Source organism: Tursiops truncatus, chromosome X (assembly GCF_011762595.2).
Source record: "Tursiops truncatus isolate mTurTru1 chromosome X, mTurTru1.mat.Y, whole genome shotgun sequence".
Lineage (NCBI taxonomy): Eukaryota > Metazoa > Chordata > Mammalia > Artiodactyla > Delphinidae > Tursiops > Tursiops truncatus.
This window is the reverse complement of record NC_047055.1, coordinates 85559095-85573306: the sequence shown is the minus strand read 5'-3', so window position 1 is coordinate 85573306 and position 14212 is coordinate 85559095. Positions and strand designations below refer to the sequence as shown.

The window sequence follows — 14212 nt, the reverse complement described above, 5'->3', positions numbered from 1 at the left end:
GCCACTAAAGAAACCAATGGCCAGCACAGCCTGTGTGGACCTCCTGCAGATTTCACCATTTTTTGCTCCACAGGTATTCGCATTCACAGATGCCAGGTACCCAAGACCCTCCCAGCTCCCTCTACCCGCTCCTGCTGGAGGTTGAGATCTGTACCAGCAGCCAGCCCAGGCCTCTGTAGCCATGTGAATGCAAGACACTAGTCTAGATGCCTGTGGCTGACCCTAACTGCTATATGAGTGCTTGGGGATAGTCCCTCGAGCAGTGCACTAGCACGCCGACACCCTGCCTCTCATCACTGCTACGTCTGTGCCCATGGCAAGATCCTGCAGTCAAGGTCCTCAGAGCTGCTTATGGGTCTATATTTGGCCTTATATCCAGTCACTGGCCTTATATCCAGGTGAGCCACCAATGGGCTCACCTGCATCTAGCCTCCCCCATCCCCTAGCTATGTACCTGCATACCCCTGGCCTGACCCTCATCACCCACATCCACTGTTGGGCACAAACCCATGTGGAGACACTGCAGCCACTATAGTGCATGCCAACAAACAAGGCCCCTGAAACTGCTGTGGACCTGGCTCTTGTCCTGTCTCCTGTCTTTAGCCTGAACAACTGGTCTCACCCGCTACTAGCCCCTCCAGGTTTGCACCTGCATAACTCTAGCTGATTTCCTTCCCTGGCCTCAACTGCTGTATGTGCACTCATGGGAAGACCCTACAGCAACAGGAATGCATGCCAATACCCAGGTCCTCCACAGCTGCCAGTGTGAACCAACAGTTGGCCCAGTCCCTTACTGTTGGCCCTGGCCCCCACCACTGTGTGTATGTCTGCAAGAAGCCCCTCCCACTATACAGGCACCTGCAGCTGGCCCCCATAGCCAAGCATGTGCATGCCACCAGCTCCAGCTATCACCACTGCCTGCCCTGGTCTCTAGCTGCTAGGCCTGGAGGTACAGCTGAGGACCCCAAAAACCCCTGTAGCCACTGCAAGCCCCCACAGTGCTCACCACACATTTATTGATGCTGTGGATCCCAGCAGCCTGAGCTGACAAGACATCATGACTCCACTCAGACCTGGAGCCACCACATGCCCCTGAACTTGTGCCCTTCACCACCAAATCCAGGGTCACATCATGCTCCATCATGCTTCAACTGCAAGTGAAGGCCTTTCCTTACCAAAGTCAGTCCATAAAGTCTGGAAAGGGTGACTGAATCTTCAAATGTGCAGGAACCTATGCAAGACTACAGGGATCACAAAGAATCAGGAAAATATGACACCACCAAAGGAACATAGTAAACTTCTAGTAACTGACCTTAAATAAATGGAGTTTTGTGAATTGTCTGAAAAAGAATTCAAAGTAATTTTTCTAAAGATGCTGAGAGAGCTATAAGAGAACACAGATAAACAATTTAACAAAGTCAGGAAAAAATACAAAAACAAAATTAAGTCCAACAAAGAGATAGAAAACATAAAGAAGAACCAAACAAAAATTGTGGAGCTGAGGATACAGTGACTGAAATGAACTCAATAGAGAGCTTCATCATCAGATGGGACCAAACAGATCAATGAGCTCAAAGACAGATCATTTGAAATTATTGAGTCAGAGGAACAAAAAGAAAAAAAGAATGAAAAAGTCTATAGGACTTATGGGACATCATTACAATAAACAATCTATGGTGTCATTGGAATCCCAGAAAGAGAAGAGAAGGAGAAAGTTTAAATAAATAATAGCTGAGAACTTCCCAAACCTGGGGAGAGATTTGGATATCCAAATTCATGAAGCTAGGAGGCCACCTGATAATATCAATCCAAAACAATCTTTTCTAAGAAACATTATAATAAAACTGTCTAAAAGCTAATGCAGAAGAGATTTTTAAAAAAGAAAGAGAAAAAAATCTCTTATACAAGGGAACCCAGCAGAACCTTGAAGACCAGGAGAGAATGAGATGATATATTTAAAGTGCTGAAAGAAAAAGCTGCCAACCAAGATGACTTTACCTAGCAACGTTGTCCTTCAGAAATGAAGATGAGATAAAGACTTTCTCGAAAAAACAAAAGATGAGGGAGTTCATCACCACCAAATTTGCCTTACAGGAAATGCTAAAAGGAGTTCTTCAAGCTGAAATGAAAGGATGCTAATGAGTAATATGAAAACATAAGAAAATGTGTAACAAACTGGTAATGTTAAGTATATAGTCTGATTTAGAAATCTCTAATACTGTAATAGGGTGGTATGTTGACCACATAACTCTAGTATAAAAGTTAAAGGACAAAAGTATTAAAAATAGGGAGGAGATAGGGGGATGGGGATATATGTATATGTATAGCTGACTCACTTTGTTATAAAGCAGAAACGAACACACCATTGTAAAGCAATTATACTCCAATAAAGATGTTTAAAATATAGCTACAATAATTTGTTAATGGCTACACAATATAAATACATGTAAATTGTGACATCAAAAACATAAAATGGAGGGAGCAAAAGGGTAGAGTTTTTGTATGCAACCAATATTGAGTTGTTATTAGCTTAAGTAGACTGTTATATCAATAAAATGTTTCCAGTAAGCCTCAGGGTAACCACACACAAAAAATCCTATAATACATGAACACAAAATAAAGAAAAGAGAATCAAAGTACATTACTGTGGAAAAATCATCAATTGAAAAGGAAGACAGTAAGAGAAGTAAAAAGGAGCAAAGGAACTTCAAAACAGCCAGAGAACAATTAATAAGCTTTTAATAGTAAGTCCTTACCTATCAAAAATTACTTTGAGTGTAAATAGATTAAATTCTCCAATCAAAAGGCATAAAGTTACTTGATGATTAAGTAAAAACAAGACCCAGCTATATGTTGCCTATAAGAGACTCACTTCAGCTTCAAGGACACACATAGGCTCAAAGTGAAGGGGTGAAAAAGATATTCCACAGATGTGGAAACCAAAAGAGAGCAGGGGTACTAATATCAGACAAAACTAACTTTATTTTTTTTATTGAATGAAAGATTTTTAAAATTCTAAAGTGCTTTACAATTTTTATGTTTCACACACATGATTTCATTATAATCCCATAATAACCTTTTTTTTTGTCTCTACCCCTATATTGCCCCTCTCTCCTTCTCTCCCCACACTGGTAATCACTGTTTATTCCCTATATCTGTGAGTCTGCTTCTTTTTAGTTTTATTCACTAGTTTGTTGTATTTTTTAGATTCCACATATAAGTGATATCATACAGTATTTTTCTTCTCTGTCTTACTTATCTGACTTAGCATAATATCCCCCCAAGTCCATCATGTTGGTGCAAATGGAAAAATTTCATTCTTTAGAGAAAACAGATTTTAAGTCAAAAATTGTAATGAGAAAAAGTGCTCAATTCATCAAGAAGATAACAATTGTAAATATATAGGAACCCAACATCAGAGCACCTAAACATATTAAGCAAACACTGACAGATCTGAAGGGAGTAATAGACAACAGTATGATAACAATAGGGACTTCAATAAACCAGTTTTGACCATGGATAGATCACCCAGATAGACAATCAATCTGAAAACATTAGACTTGAACTATACTTTAGACCAAATGAACCTAACAGACATATACCAAACATTCCATTCACAATGAGCATAACACACATCCTTCTCAAGTGCACATGCAACGTTCTCCAGGATAGATCATATGTGGTCACAAAACAAGTCTTAGCAAATTTTAAAAGACTGAAAAAGTATCAAGTATCTTTTCTGACCACATGATATGAAACTAGAAATCAATGAATAAGGAAAACTGGAAAATTCACAAATATGTGGAAATTAAACAACACATGCCTGACCAATCAATGGGTCAAAGATGATCAAAAGGGAAATCAAAAATATCTTGAAATAAATGAAAATGGAAACACAACATACCAAAACATATAGGATGAAGCAAGAGAAGTCCTGAAAGGGAAGTTGATAGTTATAATGCCTACATTAAAAAAAGAAAGATCAAGGAGCTTCAAGAAGGTGGAAGAGTAAGACACGGAGATCACCTTCCTCTTGACAAATACATCAGAAATACATCTACATGTGGAACAGCTCCTATAGAATACCTACTGAACGCTGGCAGAAGACCTCAGACCTCCCAAAAGGCAAGAAACTCCCCATGTACCTGGGTAGGGCAAAAGAAAAAAGAAAAAACAAAGACAAAAAATAGGGATGGGACCTGAACTACTAGGAGGGAGCTGTGAAGGAGGAAAGGTTTCCACACACTAGCCTTCCACACGAAGCCCCTTCACAGGCAGGGACTGTGGGTGGCAGAGCGGGGGAGGTTCAGAGCCACAGAGGAGAGTGCAGCAACAGGGGTGCGGAGGGTAAAGCAGAAAGATTCCTGCAGAGAGGAGCGGTGCCGGCCAGCACTCACCAGCCTGAGAGGCTTGTCTGCTCACCTATCGGGGTGGATGGGGGCTGGGAGCTGAGGCTCGGGCTTCGGTCGGATCCCAGGGCGAGGACTAGGGTTGGCTGCATGAACACAGCCTGAAGGGACTAGTGCACCACAGCTAGCTGGGAGGGAGTCCAGGAAAAAGTCTGGATCTGCCGAAGAGGCAAGAGACCTTTTCTTCCCTCTTTGTTTCCTGGTGCATGAGGAGGGGGGATTAAGAGTGCCGCTTAAAGGAACTCCAGAGACTGACGCAAGCTGCGGCTATCAGGGCGGACACCAGAGACGGGCATGGGACACTAAAGCTGCTGCTGCCGCCACCAACAAGCCTGTGTGCAAGCACAGGTCACTATCCACACCTCCCCTTCTGGGAGCCTGTGCAGCCCACCACGGCCAGGGTCACGTGATTCAGGGACAACTTCCCCGGGAGAGCACACGGCACACCTCAGCCTGGTGCAGTCACGCTGGCCTCTGCCGCCGCAGGCTCGCCCTGCATCCATACCCCTCCCACCCCTGGCCTGAGTGAGCAAGAGCCCCCGAATCAGCTGCTCCTTTAACCCCGTCCTGTCTGAGCAAAGAACAGACGTCCTCCGGCGACCTACACGCAGAGGCAGGTCCAAATCCAAAGCTGAACACCTGGAGCAGTGTGAACAACAAAGAGAAAGGGAAACTTCTCCAAGCAGCCTCAGGAGCAGCAGATTAAATCTCCACCATCAACTTGATGTACTCTGCATGTGTGGAATACCTGAATAGACAATGAATCATCTCTAATAAAGGAGGGGGACATTGGGAGCAAAGATTTTTTTTTTCCTTTTTCCGGGGGGATGAAGTACTCCTGGTTCTCCAACCAGGCATCAGGGCCGTGCCTCTGAGGTGGGAGAGCCAACTTCAGGACACTGGTCCACAAGAGACCTCCCAACTCCACGTAATATCAAACGGTGAAAATCACAAAGAGATCTCCATCTCAATGCCAAGACCCAGCTTCACTCAATGAAGAGCAAGCTAAAGTGCTGGACACCCTATGCCAAGCAACTAGCAAGACAGGAACACACTCCCACCCATTAGCAGAGAGGCTGTCTAAAATCATAATAAGGCCACAGACAACACAAAACACACCACCAGACGCGGGCCTGCCCAACAGAAGGACAAGATCCAGGCTAACCCACCAGAACACAGGCAGTAGGCCCCTCCACCAGGAACCCTACAGAACCCACTGAACCAACCATAGCCACAGGGGACAGACAGCAAAAACAACGGGAACTACAAACCGGCAGCCTGCAAAAAGGAGACCCCAAACACAGTAAGTTAAGCAAAATGAGAAGACAGAAAAACACACAGCAGATGAAGGAGCAAGGTAAAAACCCATCAGACCTAACAAATGAAGAGGAAATAGGCAGTCTACCTGAAAAAGAATTCAGAATAATGATAGTAAAGATGATCCAAAATCTAGGAAATAGCATAGAGAAAATACAAGAAACATTTAACAAGGAACTAGAAGAACTAAAGAGCAAACAAACGAAGATGAACAACAGAGTAAATGAAATTAAAAATTCTCTAGAAGGGATCAAGAGCAGAATAACTAAGGCAGAAGAATGGATAAGTGACCTGGAAGATAAAATAGTGGAAATAACTACTGCAGAGCAGAAAAAAGAATGAAAAGAACTGAGGACAGTCTCAGAGACCTGTAGGACAACATTAAATGCACCAACGTTCGAATTATATGGGTCCCAGAGGAAGAAGAGAAAAAGAAAGGGACTAAGAAAATATTTGAAGAGGTTATAGTTGAAAACTTCCCTAATATGGGAACGGAAATAGTCAATCAAGTCCAGGAAACACAGAGAGTCCCATACAGGATAAATCCAAGGAGAAACACACCAAGACACGTATTAATCAAACTATGAAAAATTAAATACAAAGAAAAAATATTAAAAGCAGCAAGGGAAAAACAACAAAAAACACACAAGAGAATCCCCATAAGGTTAACAGCTGGTCCTTCAGCAGAAACTCTGCAAGCCAGAAGACCGGGGTGGGGGGGGCAGGACATATTTAAAGTGATGAAGGAGAAAAACCTACAACCAAGATAACTCTACCCAGCAAGGATTTCATTCAGATTTGATGGAGAAATTAAAACCTTTACAGACAAGCAAAAGCTAAGAGAATTCAGCACCACCAAACCAGCTTTACAACAAATGCTAAAGGAACTTCTCTGGGCAGGAAACACAAGAGAAAGAAAAGACCTATTATAACAAATCCAAAACAATTAAGAAAATGGTAATAGGAACATACATATCGATAATTACCTTAAATGTAAATGCATTAAATGTTCCAACTAAGAGACATAGACTGTCTGAATGGATACAAAAACAAGACTCGTATATATGCTGTTTACAAGACACCCACTTCAGACCTAGGGACACATACAGACTGAAAGTGAGGCAATGGACAAAGATATTCTATGCAAATGGAATTCAAAAGAAAGCTGGCATAGGAATTCTAACATCAGACAAAATACAATTTAAATTAAAGACTATTACAAGAGACAAAGAAGGACACTACATAATGATCAAGGGATATGTAAATGAAGAAGATATAACAATTGTAAATATTTATGCAGCCAAGATAGGAGCACTTCAATACATAGAGCAAATACTAACAGGCATAAAAGGGGAAATCGACAGTAACACAAACATAGTAGGGGACTTTAACACCCCACTTTCACCAATGGACAGATCATCCAAAATGAAAATAAATAAGGAAACACAAGCTTTAAATGATACATTAAACAAGATGGACTTAATTGATATTTATAGGACATTCCATCCAAAAACAACAGAATACACATTCTTCTCAAGTACTCATGGAACATTCTCCAGGATAGATCATATCTTGGGTCAGAAATCAAGCCTTGGTAAATTTAGGAAATCTGAAATTGTATCAGGTATCTTTTTGGACCACAATGCTATGAGACAAGATATCAATTACAGGAAAAATTCTGTAAAAAATGCAAGCACATGGAGGCTAAACAATACACTACTTAATAACGAAGAGATCACTGAAGAAATCAAAGAGAAAATCAAAAAGTACCTACAGAAAAAAGACAATGAAAACACGATGACCCAAAACCTATGAGATGCAGCGAAAGCAGTTCTAAGAGGGAAGTTTATAGCAATACAATCCTACGATAAGAAACAAGAAACATCTCAAATAAACAACCTAACCTTACACATAAAGCAATTAGAGAAAGAAGAACAAAAAAACCCCAAAGTTAGGAGAAGGAAAGAAATAATAAAGATCAGATCAGAAATAAATGAAAAAGAAATGAAGGAAATGATAGCAAAGATCAATAAAGTTAAAAGGTGGTTCTTTGAGAAGATAAAAAAAATAGATAAACCATTACCCAGACTCATCAAGAAAAGAAGGGAGAAGACACAAAACAATAGAACTAGAAGTGAAAAAGGAGAAGTAACAACTGACATGGCAGAAATACAAAGGATCATGAGAGTTTACTACAAGCAACTCTATGCCAAAAAAATGGACAAACTGGAAGAAATGGACAAATTCTTAGAAATGAACAACCTTCTGAAACTGAACCAGGAAGAAATAGAAAATATGAACAGACCAATCACAAGTACTGAAATTGACGCCGTGATTAAAAATATTCCAACAAACAAAAGCCCAGGAACAGATGGCTTCACAGGCAAATTCTAGCAAACATTTAGAGAAGAGCTAACACTTACCCTTCTCAAACTCTTCCAAAATATAGCAGAGGGAGGAACACTCCAAAACTCATTCTACGAGGCCACCATCACCCTGATACCAAAACCAGACAAAGATGTCACAAAGAAAGAAAACTACAGGCCAATATCACTGATGAACATAGATGCAAAAATCCTCAACAAAATACTAGCAAACAGAATCCAACTGCACATTCAAATGATCATACACCATGACCAAGTGGGGTTTATCCCACGAATGTAAGGATTCTTCCATACACGCAAATCAATCAATGGGATACACCATATTAACAGTTTGAAGGAGAAAAACCATATGATCATCTCAATAGATGCAGAGAAAGCTTTCGACAAAATTCAACACCAATTTGTGACAAAAACCCTGAAGAAAGTAGTCATAGAGGGAAGTTTCCTCAACATAATAAAGGCCATATATAACAAACCCACAGCCAACATCATCCTCAATGGTGAAATACTGAAACCATTTCCACTAAGATCAGGAACAAGACAAGGTTGCCCACTCTCACGGTTATTATTCAACATAATTTTGGAAGTTTTAGCCACAGCAATCAGAGAAGAAAAAGAAATAAAAGGAATCCAAATAAGAAAAGAAGAAGTAAAGCTGTCACTGTTTTCAGATGACATGATACTATACATAGAGAATCCTAAAGATGCTACCAGAAAACTACTAGAGCTAATCGATGAATTTGGTAAATAGCAGGATACAAAATTACTGCACAGAAATCTCTCACATTCCTATACACTAATGATCAAAAATCTGAAAGTGAAATTAAGAAAGCATTCCCATTTACCATCGCAACAAAAAGAATAAAATATCTAGTAATAAACCTACCTAAGGAGACAAAAGACCTGTATGCAGAAAATTATAAGACACTGATGAAAAAATTAAAGATGATACAAATAGATGGAGAGATATACCATGTTCTTGGATTGGAAGAATCAACATTGTGAAAATGACTCTACTACCCAAAGCAATCTACAGATTCAATGCAATCCCTATCAAAATACCAATGGCATTTTTCACAGAACTAGAACAAAAAAATTCACAAGTTGTATGGAAACACAAAATACCCTGAATACCCAAAGCAATTTTGAGAAAGGAAAACGGAGCTGGAGGAACCAGGCTCCCTGACTTCAGACTCTGTTACAGTGCTACAGTAATCAAGAAAGTATGGTACTGGCGCAAAAACAGAAATATGGATCAAAGGAACAGGATAGAAAGCCGAGAGATAAACCCATGCACATATCACCTTATTTTTGATAAAGGAGGCAAGAATATACAATGGAGAAAAGACAGCCTCTTCAATAAGTGGTGCTGGGAAAACTGGACAGGTACATGTGAAAGTATGAAATTAGAACACTCCCTAACACCATACACAAAAATAAACTCAAAATGGATTAAAGACCTAAGTGTAAGGCCAGAAACTATCAAACTCTTAGAGGAAAACATAGACAGAACACTGTATGACATAAATCACAGCAAGATCCTTTTTGACCCACCTCCTAGAGAAATGGAAATAAAAACAAAAATAAACAAATCAGACTAATGAAACTTAAAAGCCTTCACACAGCAAAGGAAACCATAAACAAGACCAAAAGACAACCCTCAGAATGGAAGAAAATATTTGCAAATGAAGCAACTTACAAAGGATTATTCTCCAAAATTTACAAGCCGTTTATGCAGCTCAATAACATAAAAACAAACAACCCAATCCAAAAATGGGCAGAAGAGCTAAACAGACACTTCTCCAAAGAAGATATACAGATTGCCAACAAACACATGAAAGAATGCTCAACATCATTAATCATTAGAGAAATGTAAATCAAAACTGCAATGTGATATCATCTCCCATCTGTCAGAATGGCCATCATAAAAAAATCTAGAAACAATAAATGCTGGAGAGTGTGTGCAGTAAAGGGAACCCTCTTGCACTGTTGGTGGGAATGTAAATTGATACAGCCAGTATTGAGAACAATATGGAAGTGTCTTAAAGAAGTACAAATAGAAATACCATACGACCCAGCAATTCCACTACTGGGCATATACCCTGAGAAAACCATAATTCAAAAAGAGTCATGTACCAATATGTTCATTGCAGCTCTATTTACAATAGCCAGGACATGGAATCAACCTGAGTGTCCATCAACATATGAATGGATAAAGAAGATGTGGCCCAGATATACAATGGACTATTACTCAGCCATAAAAAGAAATGAAATTGAGTTATTTGTAGTGAGGTGGATGGACCTAGAGTCTGTCATACAGAGTGAACTAAGTCAGAAAGAGAAAAACAAATACTGTATGCTAACACACACACACACACACACACACACACACACATATATATATATATATGGAATCTAAGAAAGAAAAAAATGGTCATGAAGAACCTAGGGGTAAGATGGGAGTAAAGACACATACCTTCTTGAGAATGGACTTGAGGATATAGGGAGGGGAAGGGTAAGCTGTGAGAAAGTGAGAGAGTGGCATGGACATATATACACTACCAAACGTAAAATAGATAGCTAGTGGAAAGCAGCCGCATAGCACAGGGAAATCAGCTCGGTGGTTTGTGACCACCTAGACGGGTGGGATAGGGAGGGTGGGAGGGAGACACAAGAATGAGGAGATACGGGGATATATGTATATGTATAACTGATTCACTTTGTTATAAAGCAGAAACTAACACACCATTGTAAAGCAATTATACTCCAATAAAGTTACAAAAAAAGAGAGAAAGATCTCATATAAACAACCTCATGGAACTAGAAAAACAAAGCCAAGTTAAACCCAAATTTAGCAGAAGTAAGGAGATACCAAAGATTATGTAAAAATAAGTGATATAGAGAATTAGAAAAATAATAGAAAAGATCAACAAAATCAAGATTTTGGGTTTTTTTGAATTTTGTTTTACTTACTTTTTTATACAGAGGTTCTTATTAGTTATCCGTTTTTTACATATTATTGTATATATGTCAATCCCAATCTCCCAATCATCACACCACCCCACCACCACCACTTTCTCCCCCTTGGTGTCTGTACATGTTTTCTACATCTGTGTCTCAATTTCTGCCCTGTAAACCAGTTAATCTGTACCATTTTTCTAGGTTCCACATATATGTGTTAATATACAATATTTGTTTTCCTCATTCTGACTTACTTCACTCTGTATGACAGTCTCTAGATCCATCCACGTCTCTCCAAATGATCCAATTTCGTTCCTTTTAATAGCTGAGTAATATTCCATTGTATATATGTACCACATCTTCTTTATCCATTCGTCTGTTGATGAGCATTTAGGTTGCTTCCATGACCTGGCTATTGTAAATAGTGCTGCAATGAACATTGGGGTCCCTGTGTCTTTTTGAATTATGGTTTTCTCTGGGTTACAAGATAAACAAAAGTGACAAAGTTTCAGCTACACTAAGAAAAAATGAGAGAGGACTTAAATAAATAAAATTATAAATGAAAGGACAGACATTACAAAGGATAATAAGAGACTATTGTGAATAATTATATGCCAAAAATTTGGATGACCTAGAAGAAATGGAAAAATTCCTAGAAACATACAAACTACCATATCTGAATCATAAAGAAATAGAAAATCTGAAGGGACAAATAACAAGTAAGGAGATTGAATCAGTAATCAAAAACCTTCCTATAAACAAAAGCCCAGCACCAGATGGCCTTGTGTGGGTGAAATCTATCGAACATTTAAGAAAGAATTAATGCCAACTCTTCTCAAACTCTTCCAAATAATTGAGAGGAAGAAACAGTCTCCAACTCATTTTATGAGGACAGCATTACCCTGATACCAAAGCCACATAAGGGTACTATAAGGATAGCAAACCACCGACTAGTATCCCTAATGAATATAGATGCAACAGTTCTCAACAAAATACTAGCAAAATGAATTCAACAGCATATTGAAAGGATCATACACAGTGATTATGTGAGATTTATCCCTGGGATGCAAGGATGGCTCAACATACACAATAATAAATGTGACACACCACATTAATAAAATAAAAGACAGAAATCATATGATTATCTCAACAGATGCATTACAAGCATCTGAGAAAGTTAAACATCCTCTCATGATAAAAACTCTCAATAGACTCTAGAAGTCGACAGGTGTAGAAAGGGAGGCGGGCGCCTTCCTGGAAAAGAAGTGGGTCGGGCTCAGCCGAAAAGCAAGCCCAGCACCAGCAGAAGCTTCCGGAACTGGATGTAAAAAGACCTTTCTTCCTGGAGCTTTCCGGACTCAATTAGATGTTGTACCAGTCTGGTTACCCTGGTAACAGGCGTCGCCGTTTGTCAAGAAACCGAGAGAAGAGACTTAAGAGGCCTATTCATCTCAATCATGGAGTCATCCTCAAAGGGTCTGCTCACCCAAGTTACTCAATTCTGGAACCTCCTAGATGATCTGGCTGAAAGTAACCCTGAGAGCTATGAGAAGTTCATTCAACAGCAGATGAAAGAGGGGAAACAGCTCTGTGCTGCCCCAGAACCACAGTTCTGTCTACAAACCCGGATCCTGAAACCGAAAGAGAAAATACTTTTTATCAACCTATGTCAGTGGAAAAGGATCCCAGCTCCCCAGTCAGCCACTCATCCAGTACCTCTACGTGTTGGCAGACCAGAAGATATGTCTGAGACATCAGATGTTTACACAGTCATTGATGTTGCCTACCATCCTGATGTTCTCCAGGCAGCAGAAAAAGACCAAGTGAAAAAAGATCAACTAATACAGATGGCCATGAAATGCATTGAGGAAAAACTCCAATTCACTCTCTCAAACTCTTACCATGTTACCAAATTTAGAATAAAAGGAAGTGTTCACAGAATGAAACAAAATCTGATGGGAATCCAAACTGATTCCACAGATTTAAGAGAGAAAATGAGAAAGGAACTAACCCTTGAGCAGATAAGAAGCAGTACTGTGAGCAATTCAGATCAGTTTCCTCAACTTTTACTGCCAAAAGACGAAGTTTCAAGTAAAACAAGGTGTCTGATAGAAGAGATTTCTAGTACAGAGATTGAAGTGGAGATGAAGAGACCAGCCTATGAATTAAAAATTGTGGCAGATCAGAATGAGAAACCTCTGAAAATTGAATTAAAAGTTGAACTACCTGGTATTAATTCAGTATCTCACTGTGACCTTAGTGTTTCTGAGGATGACTTATTGATCGAGGTTTCTGAGTACAGATTACATCTGAATCTTCCAGAATCTGTGGATACTGAAATGACTACAGCAAAATTTATCAAAGAGAAAGCTACATTAATTGTCACAATGCCATTGGTGTAAGTTAAGAGCATCGTGTATTTGGAGTTTTTGGAGTTTTCAGTGATAAAGTCATGTGAACTAGAGGGCCTTCATTATGGGTGAAGAGGTTTATCTTAAACACTAGTTTCATTTTCTAAGAGTTCCTTTTGATGGAATGAGATTTTCTCATCAGCCGTTTTTTTTTGTTTCGTTTTGTTTTAATTCTTTGTCCTTCTCAAGTAAACTTAGCATCAAGCAGAAACTACTGAAAACAGTACTGCCATGATATACTTGTTTCAAAGATATTTGTAATGATCTTAAGTAACTTAAATATCATTTGGGAAAAGTCTATTTGTCTCCAAGTATTCAATAATATGTGAGAATTCTTGCTTTACCAGTTGAAAAAAAAATTTTTGTCTCTAGTAAATTTCTGCATCAGGAATAAATCCCACACTGTGAAAGAAGTTTTTTATTACCAAGATGTGCCTTAGCAGTGACAGTTTCCTCCAGCAATAAAGATGTAGGGCCAATGTAATAGTATGCAAACCTTTGCTTCCATTAACCTCTGTACGTCTATAAAACAGCTCTGGCAGGAGTCCAAGCCTACCTACCTTTTAATATCAGATATGGATTTGTCTGTGGATTAGATACAACAATGCAGTAACAGTAATTGGATGTTATTACACATAAGACACAAAATACATCCAACTCTAATTTAAGAAAAAGGAGCTGACTTTGGGACCAGTGCCTTTCTCCTAAGAAAATAATTTTTAAAATACAG

At 39.2% G+C, this 14212-nt stretch overlaps 1 pseudogene; it reads left to right on the top strand.

Annotated features, from left to right (window-relative positions):
* Positions 1–12304: 12304 nt before the first annotated feature.
* LOC117310152 (PIH1 domain-containing protein 2 pseudogene) lies at positions 12305–13979 on the top strand (annotated as a pseudogene).
* Positions 13980–14212: the final 233 nt, after the last annotated feature.